Below are 23,230 nucleotides of genomic sequence, written 5' to 3'. Positions count from 1 at the left end.
GGAAATGGGTATGTTGGGAACATGTTTAATACCCGTATGCAAAGCACCTGGGGATATTGGGAACATTACAGGACTTGGGCGATTCATGAATACTTCAGAGATTAAATATCATACTGTTTCGAATTGGGGAACTCCAACCTTCCAGCTGCCTGTTAATGCTTTTCAATTATTTACATCACATGTTGCAAATTCCATTAATAATACGTGTGCTCGGATGGTTAATTGTAGTCGACATAAGGTGCAGAAGGGATATTTCTGATACCATCTGTTGCCTGAGTCGACTGGTTCCCATTTTCCTTCATAAAAGGGAGTTGCTAGCCCAACGTAGGAATTGCTTAATAAAGCAGAAAGTGTATCACTAGCCATCTCCCTTGTTGGACTTCCTGCATTGGCAGTAAGTAACAGCAATCAATTACATAAATTAGCCTGTAATTATGTTAAGATGATAAATGCCACCTCTCGAGCCATTGCTTTGTTAAATGAAGAGCAGGGTATATTAAGACAAGCTATCTTGGATAATCGTGCAGCTATAGATTACCTGCTATTACAACATCAGTTGGGGTGCGAAACTATAAAGAATATGTGCTGTTTTAATTTAACTGACAACAGTTTTGAAATCAGAGCACAGGTAAAAAACTTGAAGGATCTAGCTAATAACATTTTGCAGGACGCCCCTACAACTTGGTGGCAGTGGCTTTGGAGTTGGCTGCCCACTGGATGGCTAAGTCAGATTCTTAGATATGCTATTCTTTTACTCATTTTAAGTATAGGCTTATGCTGTTTTTTACAATACCTTTTCCAGACGTGTACACCTGTTGCTCCGCGACCATTACGTAGTAATTACTTTTTGCTAAAAAATAAAAAAGGGGGAGATGTGGGGTGGACTGAATGAACAGCATACGTTGGCAAACCACGCTGCTGTTCTCAGTACACTATCTCTCAAGACATTGCGATCTGACCAGTGGAAAAACAGGATGTGGTTAACTTTATGGCTGTAAACGATACTGACATCTGTAGTGGTTAAATAACTGCCTGCATATTGCCACGTAGATATGCTGTTGTACTTTGTATGTACGTGATGTTATACAATAGTTAAAGGTCATAGGCTGTTTATGGAGAAAAAATAATCCACGCCTCCAGGCGGAGGTAATAATAAAAGCGGAGACCAGAATTACGAGGGGGGCTCCGAAATTGAACTCTGGTCTCACCGTGTCTCACTGTGTCGTGATATCTACAGTCTTAGACACAAACCATTGTTCTCTTTGCCTCAACTGATAATGCTACTGGGGGGGATGATGTTTTTGGCCTATTGTACAGAGATGTTGCAAGGATGATATAATGATATACCATATAAGTGCTAAGTATGATAAGGCCAGTCTGGATTGATGACATGAGTATCATGAATTTATTATCAAAGGTGCGCAGGAGAAATGTTTGGAATTGATCATTTATATGGACGATTATGAACTGTGTACTAGATTCCTGCTCACAGATCTTTCTTTTGAACTTGCAGTAAGTTGCCAGTCCTTCCTTTTAAAATAGGAGTAAATTGTCAGTTCTTCCAACACAGACACTTTCCAAGTGCATTCCTTCACAGGAAGAATTCCAAAGTGATTCTTAATGGAAGAGGCAGCCATTTTAGAACTTGTTACCTACAATTATAAGATGGGAGTTGGCGGTCTTGCAGGAGTGCCATTCATGAGGAGAGTTACGTTATTTTTTCTGTCTCTAGGGTCATTGTGTTTTTATAATTATTTTATTATCTTGTTTGTTGTTCCGTCTCCTCAATAGTTGAGGAGAATAGATGTGTATTTTTTTACCCTCATGGTGTGTATTCCCCCTGACCCTGATGCTTAACTCTAGGGTCACATCCACAGCATAAATTTATACAACTTCAACAGTCATAGCTTCCCCAAAGAATCCTGGGAACTGCAGTTTGTTAAGGGTGTTTGGAATTGTAGGTCTGTGAGGGGGTCTCCTAATAACTTTCAGCATTCTTAACAATCTACAATTCCCAGGATTCATTGGGGGAAGCCATGATTATTGGAGTGGTATAAGAGTGCTTTAAATGTATGGTGTGCATGTGACTTAGGATACTTGAATCTTTTAAGGGTTCAAGGAGGTAAATTCTGTCTGCCTGCCACCTTCATTTTACTTTTTTCAGCTGACACATTCCACATTTCATGGTGCAACTTCCCTCAATCATAAACTTTTATTTCTAAACTTGCACAGTATTTCAGTTCCTTGAGAGCCTTTTTCTGTTTAACCTTGAAGTGTGAGCTACCTGTGCAAAAGCAGTGGAGACTAGGGATGTGTTAGAATTTCACCCAATTCAGATTTGGTACCGAATTTTCCATTAATTCATTTTTTCTCTATTGTTGTGGATTGGATTTTTATGTAGCAATTTTCCACGGCTATTTTTTCAATTTTTTTTTTTAAAAAAATCTGCCTCTAAAATATCAATATTAGGAATTATAAGTTTATCAACATTTCCTTTCAAAATGTTGATATTTCCTTTCAAAATATGGACATTAATATCCATATTTTATGTGAGGGGGAATAAACTGGATCAGTAAAAGCAGCGTCTAGCAGACAAAGAATGAACTCTAATTGATACTGGCCTTTTAGATCTATGGAATGCTTTTGAACCTGCCCAAGCCAATGGATCCCATCCTTAATGAAGACATTCAGAATTTTAGCATAGCAGTGATAAGGCATGAGCGTGTGTCCCATCCAAATAAAGAGTAGCAGTAAATCTGAAGATTCGTGTCTCGGTGTTTAATGTGAACCCAGAATGTCTTTTCCAGACAAAAAGTTATTTCATAAAGTCCTTATCTCCATGCCCTCTACGTTTTGGAAGCTCACAGGGGCATTTTGGGGAGACTACCCTTTTTAGTTTACAAGCGTACATACTCTTCATTTACAAGCATTTAATAAACCACAACTTTATTTATGTGTGGCCCCATTTTTCCAAACTGATAGGCACTTGATCACCCAAGTTGCCTATGGAAAAGGCAACTGTATGGGCGAGTTTTCCTTACTTTAGATGGAACGTAGATAGACAGTAATGGAAGTACTTTCTTGTATTTCTAAGGTAAAAATGTTCCAGACTTGTGTTCAGGAGTCCACAAATTTTGGTTGGGCTTGCTGGCAAAATATAGCTTCTAGTAACTACTAAGGCCATCTTCTTTCTTCCTGCTCTGCATGTGCAGAATAAATGTATCCCTTTTATGCCTGTCACCTGGGAAATGGGGAAAATTGTGGGCTATGTATGCTTTATTGCAGTCCAGTCCCACCTTAACCAACCCATAACGCTGATGCTGCATTCCAGGATGTAGCCATTGACAGTGGAAGAATATATTGAAGGCTTTCTCTGCTGCTTGCTAGGATTAAAAGTTTGGTCACAATTTATTTATTTATTGTATTTATATACCACCCCATAGCTGAAGCTCTCTGGGCGGTTTACAATAACTAAAAACATTAAAAACAAATATACAAATTTAAAAACATCTTTTAAAAGCAATTTAAAACACAGTTTAAAACAATTGGCTCCTTTCACCATTCTGGGTTGAACCTTGGGCAGGATTAGGTGGGACCACATAACATCGACTTTGAAGAAGCTGTGCTGGTTGCCTTTATGCTTCCAAACTTAATTTAAAGTGTTGATTCTTTGATTCTGAGATATGAAGCCCATAATGACTTGGGTCCCGAATACTTGAAGGGATCTCTGTCTATCAATCTGCTGGAGTATTAAGATTAACAGAGGAGACCCTTCTTGTGGTTCCACTGCCAGGGGAGGAGCCTTCACTGTGGTGCCTCCCACCTTTGGAATAACCTCCCCTTAGAGATGCATCTGGTGCCAACCTTATTGCAATTTCAGTGTCAGTTAAAAAAGCAAAAATTTTTGTCCAGGGTTTTGATGGAGACTAAGTGATGTCATCAGTGCTGTTGTGTGCTTTGCCTGCTGTATCATTATCGATGTAGATGTACTATAAATAATTTTTAAATGGTGGTTGTTAGGTTTGTTGTAGATGTTTGGTATTTGTTATAAGCCACCATGGAATCTGTATGATGAAGGGCGTGTTTTTGAATTGAACCAAACAAATAAACAAGCCTAACTCTTGGGTAGAAAAATGGCTCATACAGTTTCATTAAAATGAAATACAATAAAAGTATTTGGTGACCATATATGTGGATCTTTGCTTGTACATGGAGGCTGAACTGCCTGTGGAGATATCTAGGTAGTTACATACCAGTATTCAGGAAAGGCGTTGAGAGAGGGGTCAGCTGCTACTGCCTCTTTTAGGGGCTAAGCCTCCCCCTTGTATCCATTTCCTCCCAGCTGCCTGGTTGTTTGCTTTGAAACTATTCATCGTGTACCTTTTAGGCTGAAGAAATTCTGAGATTCCTGAGCTTCTGCCCACATGTTTCTTGAAAAGGGTCTGGATTCCATCTGAGCCACTCCCTGGCTTCTGGATGTCAGACCAGCATGGGTGTGCAGCTGTTGGGAGGCATTGCCAATGAAGGAGAATTTGCTTCTGTGCTGCTTGAAAGAACAAGGGGGCGAGGAAGAGCAAATGTAGTTTGGCGGAAGGACCATTGTGGCTGAGGAGGACGAGCTGACATCTTGCCTTCTGGCTTTGGAATGCTGAAGGCCATCCGACGTTGCCTGTAGGCGTGTGCACCTGTGTCTAGCATCTTGTTTGTTTTGACACAAGCAAGTGTAATTTAAAACGCAAACCCAAGCAGGATGCTGAACACAGCAGTTGTTAAGTAACATTATTAGCTGGCCAGGGATGGCTAAAGGGCAGAACAAATTGGAGTGTAATGTCTGCTGCTTGTTTTATGAGGCCTGCTTACACAGGAGAAAATGAGACCCTTATGAAGCAAAAGAAGAGCTGGATGTCTGGGCAGCAGGCAGCTGTGCATTTTGAACAATCCACACTCCCCCTTTTGTGTGTGTGCGTGCCTGTCATCCCTGTAAACCTCATTCTGATGGCGGCCAACCAGTTTACGGTTCAAGAATTAATCTCCCAATGGCTGTGGCAATGCAAGAGAAAGCAATGCATCCTCAAACACCATGATCTTACGAAGATGCAAATACGGAGGCCAAAGTAATGCCAGTCACTTAATTGGATATTTACTGAGTGGTTCCTGATACCCTCCCCAGCTTTGCTGTGTAATATGTGGCCATCTTAATGATGGACAAATCTGTCAATTTTGGTTTCTCTCAATTTTTAAATTTCCACTCTTAAGTTTGACTCACCACATTTATGCACCAGTTTGTTCTTTTGTTTAAAAAAATGCTTATGGAACTTTGTCTACATTTTTCTTTACACATTTTTGTAATAACGTTCCTTAATATATTGCATTGTTGTGTTGTTTTCATACATACACACATTTTTTTAATGCACACTACCCCCTAATATGTGTTTTGGTTGGAAAATTGCATTAGAAAATTCAGGGAAAGGTGAAATTTGAAGGATAACTGCATTTTGGTTTGTGCATTGCTTCAGCATGTGCAATTTAAAATGTGAACCGAACCAAATTTCTCATCCATCATTAGAAACTAGAGAAATCAATGGAATGTTTCCATTTTACATAAACATTTTTACCAAGTAGACTATCAGGTTAATGGCTTAAAAAAGGACAAAGGGCACTACTCCAGGGTTTTTGGTAGGGTAGAGCCAATTTTCTCAAGTATGTGAACTGGAGTGGATAGATGGTAAACTTGTATGTAATATGGGACACAGAAAAATCAAGTGCAAGATGTACAATTGATGGTCAAAGCTAAGCTAGGTATGTTCTAGAAGTGGTTTGCTGATGGGGCAGACCAGAGGCGAGGGAAGAGGGTGAGGTGCCGAGGAGGTCAGCATAGTGAAAATTGACTGGCAGAAGCATTGGATGGCTCCCTTTGTGCCACGCCAATGTCCTCACCCCTCTCCCTCTCAGGAAACAATAATGACCCACCTTCTGCGAAGCTAATACTGTTGCTCCACCCCACCAGGTGAGCTGCTTCTGATACATTCCTGTCCCACTGAATCTAGTGGTTCAGCTAGATAATTTTTTTATAATTTGGTCTTAATGAGACCTCCACTTTAAATGGCCATGGGTATTACTTCAATTATGAAGCACACAATTAACACTCTTTGCCTTCACCATTCCATGTTTTACAACTGCTTCTATATATGTAATACATTAGAGCAACAAACAGACAGGTTGCCCATCCTGATTTTTTTTCCAAGCACAGGAGAGAGAAATAAACACAAACCAAAATTAAAGAAGGTAGATCAGAACAATCTTTGACCCTCCAGAGGTCAAAGTTCTGTAAAAGCAAGAATTGGGGTCAGAGCAGTCCAGGGTCGGAGGCCAAGCAGTGTGTAAGCAACACAGGTAAGGAGCAAGGCAAGAGACAGGTTGAGGGTCCACAGGCAATCTTTAGACAGGTCAGGTACAGAGCTGGAGTATAGACATTGTTCCAGCAGCCCTTCCAGCCTAGCAGTGGGGTTTTTATGCTGGAGCTGCTGAACCACACCCCAAACCTCAGCTCACATTGATCACCTGCAGTGAGACCTTTATACCTGAGGAGTCCAGGCCTGTAGCTGGGCACTCCTCCGGATGGGCTGGATCTCCATCTGGCATTGGGGGGTGGCATCTCTCCCTTGGGCTTGGAGGCTGTCCAGTCTCTGTCAGAGGCCGAACTTGCCCTGGGTGCATATGGCCTGTCTTGGACCTCATCATAGGAGCATGGCCCCTCACCATCAGATGGCACCTGAGCCAGGGCTGGGCCCAAGACTGCAACCTCCTGGTCTTCCCCTGATCAGGACTCCCCTGGGAGGGGGCTGACAAAATGGAGCTTGCTTCTGCTACCCTGATGCTAAGCACATTTACTTGGGAATAAATGCCATTGTGTTGTTGAAGAAAGACAGGATGTGGTGGTAATGCTCCATCATGCTTGTGCCAGCACAAGTGTTGATGCCAGGCTTGCTTACCGTTACTCTCATCGTCTGCCACATTGGGTGATCCTTTGAGGCCTTTGAGGCCCAACCCTAGCTGCAAGTCTGTACTGAAACATAACAATGCGTTAGTGAATAGAGGTCCCATGAATACGTGACCTGTTATGTGCTCCTCTTCTGATAGTGCCTAAGAGCCAAACTATGTGTTGAGAGGGTATGGTTGAGTGCAGGTATGGATAGACTTCTGGCTTGTGGGAATCTGTTTCACTAGAATCCTGAGGGCACCAATTAGAGCCAAATATAAAACTGTTGGAGCTAAAATTGTGGCTCAGGAGGTGGGGCCATTTACCTGCCACACTTTCAGGGCTACATTGGGATGACTTGTACACACAAGCACAAATCTATATCTGAGTTACTACAGATCAGTGATTCTCACAACCTAGTTTAGGACACCCCTGACCTTTTTGTTAAATAATTGTCATCTATTGTAAAGCATCCAACGATCTATGAGTAGATTCCAGTCTACCTACTGACCATCCCCAGTGTGTAGTGAGTAGAGTTGGGTTTAAATGTAGGAACCTTTCTACATATGAGCCTTCCCCCCCCGAAGCATCCAAACATGTGAGCCCCAACATTTATTTGTGTATAATTATTTTATTTATTAAATTTATATCCTGCCCTTCCTCCCAGAAGGGCTGTACAATGTGGTTTTTCTGCATATTTGAATAAGGCCTGATGAGGCCAAAAGTAGGTAGTTACACTACATGCAATCGGTGTGGATTATGCTACAGGTTCCCTATTGTTGGAAGTTGTTTAAAACAAGAGTGTTCATCTTTGTTTTCCTAAGATATGTGTCAGTGGGGTTTTGTGAGCTTGGACATTCTTTGGGTGGGTGGGCAGGAATGGGCACTCGGAGGGTGGCAAAGGCACGCCCTCGTATGGCAGTAGGGTGGAGAGAGGAGATTTACATTTGTACCAAGCCTAGGATTGCTTTTATAGTATCTAGAAATAGCTGCATAATGCTGGACAGCAGTTCATTTGAACAAAGTTTTCAGAATGACAAACTATGACCTGGCATAGTTTTAAAAAATATTTATAGTGAAGCATGAACAAAATGAACTTCAGAGTCTGATTAAAATAATTGTCAAACAGATACTTCAAATTGCATTTCCAAAAGTGCTGCTCACTCACTTTACCCTTCCATGTGCTGCACACATAGCACAACCCACCAAATGAAATTGCAGAGATTCAAGAGCTAAACTTAGGATAGGCTGAACATAGCATTGCATCTTGGAAATGGTTGGGATATTTTTATATGTTGCCTTACACAACCCCTTCTTAGATATTTATTTAGAATATACTGTGATACAGATGATAGAAAGTGGATCCCCTTGACCTTCATGAATGGAATATCTGCAAACTGGAGATAAACATTTTACTAATCAAAGCTGGTAAAAATCAAAATTGATGAAAGGACATAGGCTTAATGGCAGCTCTTAATGGCAGCATTTGCTACTTGTGTGTGGCATGTTCTTGTAGAACAATTTTTATTAATGAGAGCTTGCAAGGTTTAAAATTCACCAAAGTTCATCTGAAGAAAACAATTTCAAATAGTAAAATGTGTTGCTAAAAAAATTAACAGCAATACGTGCAAAGTTCTATAATTGTACAGTGCACAATTATAAGATGGGGGATACTTGGCCCAGCAATATTACATGCAAGAAGGATCTTGGAATTGTTGTTGATTACAAGCAGAATATGAGCCAACAGTGTGATGTGCTGCAAAACAACCAAATATTATTTTAGGCTGCATTAACAGAAGTATAGTTTCCAAATCGTGCTAAGTACTAGTTCCCCTTTATTCGACACTGACTAGATCTCATCTTGAGTACTGCATCCAGTTCTGGACACTACTATAAGAAGGATGTAGACAAACTGGAACAGGTTCAGAGGAGGGCAACAAGTATGATCCGGATACTGGAAACAAAGCACTGTGAGGAGAGACTGAAAGAACTGGGCATGTTTAGCCTTGAGAAGAGAAGACAGAGGGGAGGTATGATAGCACTCTTCAAGTACTTGAAAGGTTGTCACACTGATGAGGACCGGGATCTCTTCTAAATCATCCCAGAGTACAGGTCATGGAATAATGGGCTCAAGTTGCAGGAAGCCAGATTTTGACTGAAGAAACTTCCTGTTAGAGCAGTACAATGGAATCAATTACCTAGGGAGGTGATGGGTTCTCCAATACTGAAGGCATTCAAGAGGAAGTGGAACAGCCACCTGTCGGGTATGCTTTAAGTTGGATTCCTGCATTGAACAGGGGGTTGGACTTGATGGCCTTATAGGTCCCTTCCAACTCTACTATTCTATGATTCTATGACTCTCTCTCTCCCCACCCCATCCCCCAGCTTATGTGCCACTGACACTTAGATGGGGAGTTGCATCCATCAAGCTCAGCACAAGTATGTTGGAGAATTCTTGTATTTCTCCTGTGGGATCTTTGCTGGGGGTCCTTTAAATAATCTATGACACAGGCTTAAAGCAAAAAGGTAGGCCTTTATTTCTACAAGCATATGAAAGGTCAGTTCCCCAGAACACATCCAGGAAGTATCCAGGAGGGACTGCAATGAGATATGGTGTGCACAGATCCTTTATACAGTAGAGCCCCGCTTCCCGGTGCTTCACTTCCCGGCGATCCGCTAATGCGGCAGCTTTGATTTTACTTTTTTAAAGCTGATTTTGCCCTTTTGCGGCATTTTTGTGCGATGCGCCCCATTATATCCAATGGGGTTCCGCTTTACGGCAATTTCCGCTTTACGGCGGGGGTCCTTAAAATTACAGCATGTGATAATAATTAACCAATCCCCCAAGTTCTTTTCTATGTAACATAACAGTTTCTTCCCTCTTGAAATATTTCCAACCAACCAGATAACTTTATTAAAATGAATACATGTATATTCATAACCAAGTAGACACATCCCATCTCATTGTGTGGTTATCTTTCTCAGATTAATGTCAATCTGTTCCCTTTTCCAGATCTCACCATTCTACTGTCATAATTACTGATGATTTTGTGCTATGCATTCCATTCCCATCATGGTTTTCTGATCAGCCGAGCTGGGAAGGAACATCCATAGGACACAACGGCATCTCTAGGACATAATGGCATGTTCCTTTAGACAATACTATGATGCAAGGCCAATTTTGGTTCCTCTGAAAGTGACTGGAAAAGTCTATGTGAACATTCTGCTCATTACTACACTGCTATAGAAAAAGATTAATTTTATATCACCATACTATAGCTGAAGGCCACATAATATAAAAAACATTTGGGATCACAATAAAGGAAAAGAGTAAATCTGAGCTAAACCACTCTCCATCAAACACAGAGGAACGTAGAAAAGCAGCTCATCCCAGAATATCCCCCACCTTCAGAACACACTTAATTACTTTTATGAAATAAAATTATACACATCATGCCATTGTAAAATCAATATCAAGCTAACATTTCTGTCTACTTAGATTTTCCTTTATAAAGATTTATTTTAGCTGAAGCCTTTTGCTTTTAAATAGGAGAGATCAGAAAACTAAATTAATGATCTACGGTCACGCTTTTAACCATTCTTGGCACCGAGAGATGTTCAGGAATTTTTGCAGAGAGGTGGGCTTGACCTCTCTGCTTTTCCCTACACACAGGCTTTGCTTTTAATGCCTGCTGTGTGTGAATAAGGGGAAAGAAATCCATTTTTCCTTAATCAATTTTCAGGGGCCCAAATTGCTTGAGGCCAGGGTGCTTGGGGGTTTCCCCCTCAAGTAATAGTGTCTCTTTGCAGCATTAGCCATAGAGATGCCATACTAGGGATGGGCAAGTATGTCCCTTTTGGTTTCTCTCAGTTTCTTGTTCTTCCAGTCTTAAATTCAGTTCTCCACATTTCCACATCACTTGGTGATTTTTTTAAAAAAGTCCTCATGAAAATTCATCAGTATTTTAGTACAATTTCCCCTCATATACAGATTTTGTATGAATTTTTCTCAAACCACTCATTTTTGCAAAACAATTTCCCCTAATATAATTATTTTGTTGTATGTGACTTTTACAAATATATGCATTTTCATACGTTACCCTAGTATAGGAATTTTTGTACACGTTACTTGACTGGAGAACTGGATTGCAAAATTTGGAGACATGCACATTTCAGTGGGTCTCCTCGGAGTAGGAGTTGGTTGAGTACAACCCTTAGAGTCCGGCAGCACCCCAGCTTTAGGAAAAGTGGTGGGGGCATTTGGGAGGATGTGTGATGGTGATCAAACAAACTTTTAAATGGGCTGCTTGGGTTATCATATATTCTGCATCAAGCCAGGTTTCACTAGAAGCAAGCAATACTGTTTTTCACCTGCTCTAAAACAGTGCGACGATGTTCACTGCTGTAGACCTAAAATTTGAGAAGCCTGTTTCTAGATCAGCTTTTCCCAACCAGTGTACCTCCAGATGTTGTTGCACCACAACTCCCATCTTTCCTGACCATTGGCAATGCTGGCTGAGGCCGATGGGAGTTGTGGTCCAACAACATCTGGAGGCACACTGGTTGGGAAAGGCTGTTCTAGATAAAGAGTTGATCTCCCTTGTTTTCCACTAGAAATTTAACGCATTGATATTGGCCAACTGCCATCTTAACGAGTGGGAAACCTGATGGATAATTTTTTCCTTTTGGGTTGCATAATAAACCCGAGAGAAGAATATTGTGCAATTTGATCTTATCAATCTCCCCCTTTCAGCAGCTATAGTTTGTGGGAATATGGTATTGTGTTGCTCACTATGACATCTTGGAACAAATCATTTAAACTGTTTGAATAATGGAAACTTAGTTGGAAGGGAACATGTTTACTGTGGGTACTAGTCTGGGTATTGGGTATGAGAGGTGTTGTGTTTGTGTTTCTGCTCCAACATTGCATTTTCCCAATACCCAAACAACCATAATTTGTTTTTCGAGAAATGTGTTCCTTTCCCAGATAGTGCCAAACTATTACAAATGCGTAACCATTTTAAAGACTCTATTTTTGCCCTTCCTTTCAGCTATGAGGCCCTCAAGACAGCTTACAAACAGTTAAATGCCATAAAAACAATTAAAACATTAATGGTGTAATTAGTATAAGCAGTGATACAAAACAAAGGAAGATGAAACTAACAGCAGGCTACATTCCAAATGCCTAACGGAATAAAGCTTTGGTTTTTCTTTTTTTTAAAAATAGAATATTATAAATAATCAGCATAATTTTAAAAGCTTCGGTGGGATTGTCTAAATGGTATAGAGCCCAATTAAGTTGTGCCTATAGTATAAAAGATAATAAAGGGACTTCACTTATCAGCACACACCATTTTACCCCACTCGTTTTAGGGCATTTGTTCCCTTATCCATTACTCTCATACTTTGTAGCTTTTGCACCAGAATGCTTGTTTAGCTATATATAATACCTAGGAACAATCCTATATAAGCTGTACACTGTATATCAAGGGTAGCCAACATAGTGCCTTCCAGGTATTTTGGCTCCTATCAGCAGTGCACACACATACATGGCCAGCATGGCCAATGGTAGGGATGATGGGAGTTCTAGCCCACAATTTCTGGAGGGCACCGCTGTCGCTCTTCAGGACCACAGACTTCCTAAGCCGGGTACCTTCTTTCACTTCCCTACCCTACAGCCTTCTTAAGAAATAGAAAGGTCAGCAAAAAGGCAACATAAATGTTGGTGTACATGAACATGTGCAGCAAGGCAATCTCCCCTGCCTCCCGTGTGGACTGGATATTAGGCTGCTACTAATAGTAATGAGCTATGGACGAAATGGAGTTTTGCATTGATTGTCTGTTTTTTAAAAAAAACAATCATTTTGTTTTCTAAATTGCTGAGATGTGCAGGATTCTGCAGCTGACTCGGGAAAGGTAGAAGATGAGGCAAGCAATCATCTAGTTTAGGCCTTTCAGCTCTGCTTGTCTTTTAGCTAAATCCATGCATTTCTTGCAAGGCCTTGCTAGGTCTGTAGGGAAAATCAGCAAGTATTTTGCCTTGTTTGTTTTTTAGTACGTCTGCAGCCCAAGTGCTAAAATACCACTTTGAATTTTTTTTTCTTTTGGTTTTTTCTAGCTGTGTTGTTAACTTACTAAAAGGTGGCTGTGTATTATTTTTTTCATCTCCACTGAAACCCATTTTCCTTGTAAGCAAGCCAGAAATAGCAAAGAGGCTTGCGGAGTGTTTGGAATTCAAAGAGGAAAGAACTTGTTGTTTCCAAGTGGTATACTTCTATGTAGGAGAAAAATAATTTTCTCTGGCTGTGGGCAGGATCCAGGGCCTCATATGTTGCTAGGGAGTATGGATGGGACTGAGGAAGTGATCATTTTGTTGTGATCCTTTGTTAAAGTTGGTAACGAGACAGCTGCTAGATCATTAATTAATATTAATAGATGTTGATTCCCTGCTTCTGTTGGTGGGGAGGGGGGGGCACCATGTTTGAATTCATTGTATAACCATCCTCTATGGAATTTGATTTTTTACAAGTTGGTTTGTTCTCAAGTGGAGAGATCATATTTTGCACAATTTGTATAGCTTCCATTATGCATGTTACACAGCACATATCATATTAGTATTCAGTCTATATATCCCATCAGCAGTGCCTTTATTAACATGCATTGAAAATGGCCTTTCCTTCCAAAATGCACTTGAGCAGGGGTTTAATAATAAGTCATTTGTGTTTGTTGTACCCAAGTAAAAATGATGTGTAAGGACTTATAGGCTTGTTTCCTACACACATCTGTGTCACTTACTTTCTCATTCCTGCACAGCTTTGTTGATGTTAAGTCAGGGATAGGGAACCAGTGGCCCTCTCGATGCTGCTAGCCTTCGACTTCCATCAGTTCCAGTCATCGTGGTCAATGGACAGGGATGATGGGAGTTGTAGTCCAGCAACAGCTGGAGGGCTACAGGCTTGTCCTCCCTGATTTCTATGTACTGGCTCTGTTAAAAAAAGCCTTGTGTCTGAAGTGATGAGTGCAATATCAAAGACTTATCTGAGGCATTACATGGTTCATTTGCACATGTAAGTCATCATTTGATGTGGCACTCATTGGTGAACCTGAGTATGTGAATCAGCTCTACTGGAGCCAGTCTGAGGGCTCATTCACACAGGGACTTAGTGTGAGATCAGTGCTACTTACATGCCTGTTAAATTTGCAGGGTTCACATGACGTTTTAGCCAAGGGGAAGGCAAGTCACTGCTTTCTCCTTTAAATCCGAATCAAACAAATCCTATCTGAATGTGAAAAGGAAAGGAAAAACCGCCTTAACTTCGCTGCTCTCCTCCATGTAGGCGCTTTACTTCAAAACATTTTTAGTGGGCGGGCTCTGTTACGCCCCATCGTCCGCTCTGTCTCTCTTCTCCCCCCCCCCCGCAAAAGTTGCTCCCTCCTTCTCACTTACTTACACACACGAACACAGAGATCTCACTCTACAGCTGGCCGGAGAGAGCTCCTCTAGTTAAACAGACAGTTAATGAAACAGAAACGCCTCTTGGTTGAGGGACGTAGGAAGGTGGGGGAGAGAGAAGGGTGGTAATGACTGGAGGGGTTTGCGGCAAGGTTATCCTTTCTCAAGAGACCTGGGAAAGAACGGGGGGGGGGGGAGAACTGCAACTGGGAAAGAAATTACTTGCCTGCTTTCCTATCTTGCTGTTACTGCATTTACAAGGCAGCAGCACGGAGGTGGTGAAAGATGCAGAGGGAAGCAGCAGCAATTGTATGTTACTGTTCAATTTTTGCAATCCCACTCCAGGCATTCTCCCTATAGCTTGGGGAGGGTAGACTGCAAACTGAAGGAAAATGACTTTAAATCAAGCTGAAATATAAACAAATGGCTTCAAATAGACTCTAATCAAGGCAAGACATAGCAGAGGGCTTCAAGTTAAAGTTGAAGCTTCAAGGAGCTGGGTAAGCAAACGGAAGATGAAGCTGCAATCAAATACAGACATACCTGGGAGTAAGATCCATTGAACCTAATGGAGCTTACTTCTGAGTAGACATGTTTTGGATTGCAGCCTTAGATATAAAAAGGAAAAAAAATGGAGAAAAAGGACATTTTTGAAAACACAGCCAGTGTGTATGTGTGAGTGTGCATGCAGCAAGATCCCTCTTCCGAAATCGCTGAGGGTAAAGGGGGCAGTTGGGGGAAAGAGGTGAATTATGGGATGGAGAGAGGGAATGGGTAGTTGTTTGAGGCTGCAGCCTGCACACAAACGCAGGGAAGTAAACCTACTGGACACGGAGGCGATGTAACAGAAGGCACGCACACACACACACACACTCTTGCTCTCCCACTAAAAATTGCATTTCATAGGTACTTAATAAAAAAGCGGGGGTTGCTATAAATGTCAGGAGGAAATGAAAATGACAGAAGAAAGCTTTTCGTGTCAATTGCACCCCCCACACTCTCCCAGCTTCAGCGTGCAATTGACAATAAACAACCCCCTCCCCTTCTCTATTAGCAATACTGCGGAGGGAGTAAACATGTAAATTTGGGGTGGGCTACAAGGAAACAGCGATACTAAACCTTTACAGAGGAACGCCAACTATGTGAATGGAAAACAACGGGATTGAAGGGATTGGAAAGTAGGTAGTGTAAACTCTGCAAATCTATCGCGATGGAAAATGCTGCATCTTAATCTGAAGTTCAGCTCCCGTGTGAACCAGGCCTGAGTCCAGTTTTGTTGTTGTCGTCTTGCTTTAGCTCCAACTGGATGCTAGGTGCTGAACGGAGAAGGGCAAAAGCTTGGGAAGCTTGTCTGTTTTCTTTCTTTTCCAGGAGTTAAAAATGATGGGAAACAAAATTGAAAATTCCTGAAGCAATTAAAAGACTCCACCCATTCTCCTTTCCCTGCCAAGCAGGCTGTATGTGAGGAACTATGGGAGCTGTAGTTCTTCAAAGGACTTGTATTTGAGGGTGAGTTGGGGGTGGGGACTTGTGGGATGGGGAGTGTGGTCAAAGAAACATTTTGGTGTTTTAAAAACTCCTCCCTTTTGAGGTTTGGGCTTTATGAGGTCTTTGAAGTTGTACTCTGAGCCTGACTCAGAAGATCTTTGCCTACATTTCCACTTTGCCTGCCACCATTGTTGGTACTATGTTACATTTTCAGAGTATAATAACAATGCTTTAGTGTAACAAGGTCTCTCTCTCTTTCTCCCTCTCTCCCTCCCCCCCCCTCCTCCCTCTCTGCATCCCAAGTTGGCATTTTAATCTGACTCGGTTAGAATAATTCTTCAAGCTTTTTGTAAAGCGGTACAGGAAGAGAGCTGTGTTTCAAAGGCAATGTCTCTAGTTATAAAGGCCAGGCGAGTGAAAGGATGAGACTTTCCCCGCCAATGATTATGCGCTACCTGGTACAATTTTAGATGAGCCATGACACTTCGTACATGTTCTCTGCATAATGGGAACATCACTAGAGATGAAAAGTAGAATGTAATCATCCTTGAACTGGGTTATGAAACTCTGTGAATAATGCACTCACACAAGGCACCCAGATGCATTTGTCAGAAACTTTTCAGAATAGATCACCTACTCTGTCAGTTATTACACCCACCCATGTAGCATCCATCCTGACACTTGTGAGCCCTGGACTCCCCAGGGGTTTGTTCCCTTACCCACCCACAGAGCTTCAAGTCTTGGAACAAGTCGGCACATGTCTTAAAGTTTCATCTAAGACCAAGACTCTCAAAATGTTGGTGGTTTCTACCTTCCCCTTTTTGATTCGACCTTCTCTTCATTATGTTCTGTCTCTTGATAACTGCCTTGCTTTCATTTTTATCCAGGTGAATTTCAAATGACTGGTTTTGGCCTGGTCTTAAGCATGACTTCAGTTGTATTATTATGTGGTAGCAACAGAATTCAGTGGTATAATAGGCTGCAGGTGGCATGTGAATGAGTCCCATGTTTGAATCCTCCCTTGTGTCGAAATAAAACAACCCTGTGTAGCTACAAATAAAATCAACAATATAGCAGGAGGAATCAATGTTCTATCCTGGTTTATTCTTTGCTGTGCTAATTTTGCAATTTGCAGGGGTTTTCTTGTACAGGGGAGCACTTAAATGTAATCTTCCACCTGCAACCAAAAAGTAGTATAATCCCTTCTAGTGTTTCAAGAGTCTACCACCTTATTCCCTCCCCGTTCTGCATATTTCTCTTTCCTGGAAGTGGTATACTGTGTTTTGTAGGTTAGAAGATTGGGAAAAGGGAAGACAGAGATTCTGATTAGTTGCTTTTGCTTTTTGCAGCATGTTGTCAAGACCAAATGGGTATTTCCTATGGGAAGCTTTGTGGCATAAAAGAACAAGGAAGTTAACCCCACCCTACAATACAGGGAAAAATACCAATAAATAAAATGTCTAAAAACTATGTTATTGACATGTATATAGAATATATCAAAATATCAACTGATGTAGCCAACGATGTTGTGACAAACCACATATTACATAACAAATAATAAGGTAATAGCCCAAACACGTTTCTAACCTGAGCACGTGTTCTTCAGTGATCAATATAGATACAAACTATGAATCAATTTTGTTACTACATAAAGTTTGCTGTTCTATTACAACATTATGTAATGACTTACAGAGAGAAAAATATAATAACAAATCAATAAGCACACCAGAACCAAAAAAACTAAATCTGTTGTAAAGTTGTTTATATACTACTCACCTATCTCCTCCTGAGAATGTATTTATGTCTTTTCATGGATCTTGAACTACCATGTGGTTTACCCAATCTGAAAAAATATGTATTAACTAGTTCAGAATTGTCCAAATTTAATGTGAGGTGATACTCTTACCAGTAGGTTCTCACCATTCCTACTTACAGGGTTTTTTCGAAATAGTAATTCCCTCACAGGTCAACCAGCAAACAGTATGTTTCCTTGTTTGAGATTAAAGTTGGACTTTTTTTTAGTTTATTAACTTTGGTATTGATATTTTTTAGACACAGATATACAAACCCAATTCTGTAGTGCTTTTCATAAGTGGCATGCCAGTCCATGTGCAGACTCTTTGTCTCCCACCAACTTTTCTTTTTAGGTGTGTCAGCGTGACCAGTGCAGATGCACAACTTAATGAATGGTTTAGAGCCAGTGTGGTGTAGTGGTTAGAGTGTTGGACTATGACCTGGGAGACCAGGGTTCGAATCCCCACACAGCCATGAAGCTCACTGGGTGACCTTGGGCCAGTCACTGCCTCTCAGCATCAGAGGATGGCAATGGTGAAACCACCTCTGAATACCGTTTGCCATAAAAACCCTATTCATAGGGTCGCCATAAGTCAGGATCAACTTGAAGGCAGTCCATTTCCATTTAGGTATAGAGTATGGGATTGCTGCTGTCCCCCCGCTGTTGTATGAACCGTCTCCTACACTAAGTAGAAAGCAAAGCCCTCTATTTATAATATGTACAGCTTGGTTCATAAACCCAAGAGGTTCTCATAGCATCTTGCAAAATATTGTCAAAATAAAATCACACTCAAATCCTAGACTATGCAGATGGGGAACTGGATCTGCCCAGCAGGCCAGAACTTTATCTCCCCCATGCCCCATGGGCCAAATGTGACTGGTGGCTCGGGCCACTCACATCTCAATCACCTGATGTCAGGTGACCCATTTTGCCCAAACGTGTGGGCAAAGGTACAGCCTTGCATTCTGGTCAGGTGATAATTGGGGCTTTCAAGGCACCTTTCAGCTCAGCCATATCATTACCTGTCCCACACCTGATCCATATATGACATAAAGTGTAGGGCAGGTGGTCTGGCTTCCCTGAAATATCATTGGAGGCCAAATGGGAAGGCCTGGTGGGCCTATTTGAGGTCATAGGATAGAGGTGCCCCAGTGCTGTCATAGAAGAGCAGACAATGAACAGTGACTACTTGGAGCAGGATTATTCTGGTAGTATTTCCTGCCGTTGTTCTTGGTCTTCTCAGGTAGTGTACTAGGCAGGAGCTCCCACGGAAGACCTCTGAGGCATGGAAGTCATGCCTAGCAACTGGAACTTGCTGTGCTTATGATGAAGGTGGTGTTCTCTTCCCACTTCAAAGATGAAAATTGAGAAGAAAGGTTTTCTTCAGACATGATAAAACTCATGGAGAAGAGAGGAGCATGAGCATGCTGTAGGCCTCACCACTGCCACTTGATGTACATATGTTTTAATGCAATGTCTGCAAAGGGGTGCCTAAGTGTGTACAACTGTATAAATGCAGATGTTGCCCTGAACAATGCAGACGTCGAAGGGACAAGGGCATTGAGAAATGTAACATCAGGGATGAGGCCAGACTGCCATCCTTGTCCCCTTTTTTCTGTGCTTCTAGTACAGCCTTTCTCAACCAGTGTGCCTCCAGATGTTGTTGGACCACAATTCCCATCTTTCCTGACCATTGGCAATGCTGGCTGAGGCTGATGGGAGTTGTGGTCCAACAACATCTGGAGGCACACTGGTTGGGAAAGGCTGTTCTAGTATATGCGTGGAGGAGGGTCTGAAGAGGGCTGGTATATGTATATGTGTGTGTGTGTCTATATTTATTTATTTAAAGATTTTTATCCTGCTCTTTAGCTGAAAATGAATAAAACAAGATAGTCCCTGCCAGCAGGCTTACAACCTAAAAGACATGATGGAAAGGGGGGGGGGAGAAAGGATGAGGAGGGAAAAGAAAGATGAGCAAGCTCAGGCACTGTCTCTGTTCGACTGTTGCCAGATTGGATATGGAATCTAAACTCCATTTGAGTTTCTTGATTGAGAGCCTGTGCTGAAGTGAGTTCAGGGGTATACCTAGTTTGGGAACAGCCACATATAATTCTGAATCCAGATAGAAGATGGGAAAGATTGTACTAGGGATGGGGAGGGGGAAGGTTTGCTTGGTCCCTCTGATCCCTGTCCCTAGCTAAGTTGTACCTCTGTGCTCCATTTCAGAAATCTTCACTCCTACTAATTTCCATTATGAGGCGGTGCAGGGGCTGCTTATTTTTTAATTTTTACAGATAGCAGTTGTTGGGAGTGATTAGCAGACGTGCCTGAAATATACGACTTCAATTCTGTTCCTGGGAGCGACAGGACCTGGTGACATGCTGTTGCTCTTTGGGAGATTGTACAGGGGAAAAACATGGCTGCTTTTTTCTGTACAATATCCCTGGTAGGCTCCCTTGGAAACCAGACAGAACAGACTTGGTTTGGGGCCCATGCAGAAAAGGGATGGAGTGGACTGAGACTGATCCATCTATGGTGGACAATGTATCAAGGAGGTTTTTTTAAAAAAATTAACCATTAATTGGTTTTATCAATAATAAACCCATCATATATCTCAAAACAAATGATCCCACTCATCTGTCAGTGTCGAATAAACAGATTAAATGAACAAGCCACAAATTGGGCATATTACCAACCCTCTTGTCTGCTATTGTAAGCTCTGCGGATTTAGCAAAGCCAAAGGACAGAAGAAAAGAGATGAAAAGAAAAATACTTGAATAATTTCTTAAATAAATTGAGCGGAGTGGTGGAAAAGAAGAAAACGCTTCCATAACATAAATAAAAGGGGACCAAATCTGATCATAATTTGTAAGCTCTCTCCTATTTTCTGCAGGCCACCGCCACCCCCAACACAGCACTGATAACTTAGATAGTTATGGCAGCCACTCATAAACTGATGGTATTCACTGTCTTTTCCCATGCCATTCTAGTGCAGAATGTATCAAGAAGGTAGGGAACGACCACCAAGGCAAGTTGCCATGTACTGCATCATCATGGGTTATATACTTAGTGTCACAACAAAACTAGGTATATTGTATCTGTAAGGCTGGGAACCGCAATGTGGTACCTCTGCCAAGGCCCACTAACCCTCCCAATTTTATTTTTTTAATGAAGTTCTTTGGCTTTATGGGAGGGGTGTAAGTGTTTCAGGAGGGTTCTGGGCATCACAAGTGTTCTGTGAAATGGATGTTTTGTGGTGCCCACAACAGTTTCTAATATTTTCAAATGTGGCCCCAGGTCTAAAACGTTGGAGACCCCTGCTGTAAGGACCCATTCTCACGTTAAGCTGACAAAGTAGCTGCAGATGGGAGGACAAACCAAAGTGGGAAATGCTTTTACATGAAGGGGAATCTAGATAGGTTTCAAGGGATCTTACTCAAGCCCCCAAAGCTGAGGCCTGCTGCTGTCTCTCAAACCGCAAAACATGTAGGGAGCCTCCTTGCCAAAATAGATAACAACAGGATTAGCCCTCCCAGCTACCACCACCACACGTCATATAAAGGGAGTATGAGCATGAAGTCATTCTTCTTTAATGGCACTTTGTTTGAAGAAATGGGAGTTGCTTTTATATAATAGAAGCCACTAGCTAACTTCCTTGCCTCCTCAAATGTGAACACACACACACACAAATTAATACTTGTTGAAAACTAAATGTTTAGCTTTCAGTGTAGGTTTATACTGTAACTTTATTTTTTTAATAATAGAAGAAATAAATGGAAAAATTAATATGTGCTGAAAGCAGTGATGACCATTGCTGGGCAGCTGAAGGCACTTCAGTCCGATCAGTCTTTTGTAAATGACTGTACTTTGTACTTCCTGAATGTTCTGTCCTAGTTCTTGGCTCAAAATCATAAATAGACATGTTTTAGAAGCGTGTATTTTGAGGGATACTAAATTTAGAAATGTATATTTCTTTGAGAAAATATGGTTAAAGACCAAATTTAAGTACATATTTCTCATGCAACATTTTGAATTTTTAAAAGCCTCAGATTCATGTGGAAATGGGGTGGAATGAATTTATGGATGAACTCATAGAAGTGGGAAGACTTGGGTGCAGGAGTGGATAAATCAGTCTATTTCAAGATTCCTGACTAGCTGAGGCTCTTGGCCAGCACTGAGGCCCTGACTGTAGTCCTTCAGTCCTCTCTACCTGATCCTTGAGACTCTCCTCAGGCTACACCCCTCACCAGCCCTGCTCTGTGCCCTCCTTGAGTGCTATTACTTGGCTGGGATGTGTCTTTGAACGGTAATAATGCCTCCAGTTTGCATGGATGGAGAACAGAAGGGTGTGTGTATGTGTGTCTGACTTCTGTGTCACTGGTATGTAGCCAACTATAGAAAGGTGAGACTCTATTGGTCAGCCCGCTATTGCTTCTAGGTCCACTCACTCTTGGCATGTGGCCCCTAGATGATTGTCCATGAGGAAATATGGCCCTCAGCCTGAATAAAGTTCCCCACCCTGCACTTGGACATATAGTTGACAAGCTGTAGAAATGCCCATCCTCCCTCTAAGGCTGACTCTACAAACAAGATCACGCATCAAATTAGCTTTAGAGCAATCCTGGCGGATTTCGTAGCAGGAAGTCTAGCATTGGGGCCTGCAACTGAAACCCCCGGTGCCTGGTGCTCCCGCTCCAAAGCTTTGATTCTGGGTACCAGGGTCTGAAGCACACCCATATCCTCCTCCTCCTCAGACGACAAAGCCAATGTAGTGGTGTGTTTAGCACGTTGTTTGACCACCGACACACCTTTCTTTTGGTTGGCCTTCCTAGGGGCCATGACTGTGCTCAGAGCCTCAGGACTACGCCGCAGACAATCAGAATAAAACGTTCACAATCAGTAAAGAAAAGATCAAACCCCCACCACTGATAACAAGTACGATCTAACCCAGTTGAAACGGTTATAACCTGAATATGAACCGGGGGGGGGGGGGCTTAACATGAATTGCCTAACAGGCCTACCACCTGCCCCCAATAACCAACCACCCTAGGTGAAATATATATATTTATATATGTGTGTGTGTGTGTGTAGCAGCAGCTCTACCACAGAGCTACCATTCGGCTCCCCACCGCAAGGCCTAAGAAGGGGGGAGGAGCAGCAGCAAGGCCCTCACACCAGGGAGCCAGGCTGACCACACCACCAAGGTAACAGTCCCTATGCCAGGGTAGAGCACCCGGCTCGACCTGGCAATGTAAAAGGAAATGTGTTTGTGTTTAGGAGAGGGGGAGAATCCCTCCCAACAATCACACTGCCTCTGTTCAGGCCCGGCCGCTGGCCTGTAAGGCTGAAAAGGCGAGCCACAGCAGCCGGTCCCAAATAGAAAGTTGCTGGCACAGCTCAGGCACTGGCCCCGTCAGAACCCCGCTCGTCGATGTGAAGACTTCAGCATCGGCCCAGGAGCAGGATCGCACAGCCACAATTCCCTCTCTCACCAGCCACAAGGCACGAAAAAGGG

General features: G+C 42.1%; 1 protein-coding gene across 5 annotated transcripts in view; it reads left to right on the top strand.

Annotated features, from left to right (window-relative positions):
* CACNA2D1 (calcium voltage-gated channel auxiliary subunit alpha2delta 1) overlaps nucleotides 1-23,230 on the top strand; it is a 621,516-nt gene that overhangs the window by 53,413 nt on the left and 544,873 nt on the right. The gene's annotated exons all lie outside the window — the stretch shown is intronic.

The sequence above is a fragment of the Rhineura floridana genome, chromosome 8, assembly GCF_030035675.1.
Source record: "Rhineura floridana isolate rRhiFlo1 chromosome 8, rRhiFlo1.hap2, whole genome shotgun sequence".
NCBI classification, from domain to species: domain Eukaryota; kingdom Metazoa; phylum Chordata; class Lepidosauria; order Squamata; family Rhineuridae; genus Rhineura; species Rhineura floridana.
The sequence above is the reverse complement of the archived record's forward strand: the minus strand, read 5'-3'. Positions and strand labels throughout refer to the sequence as shown.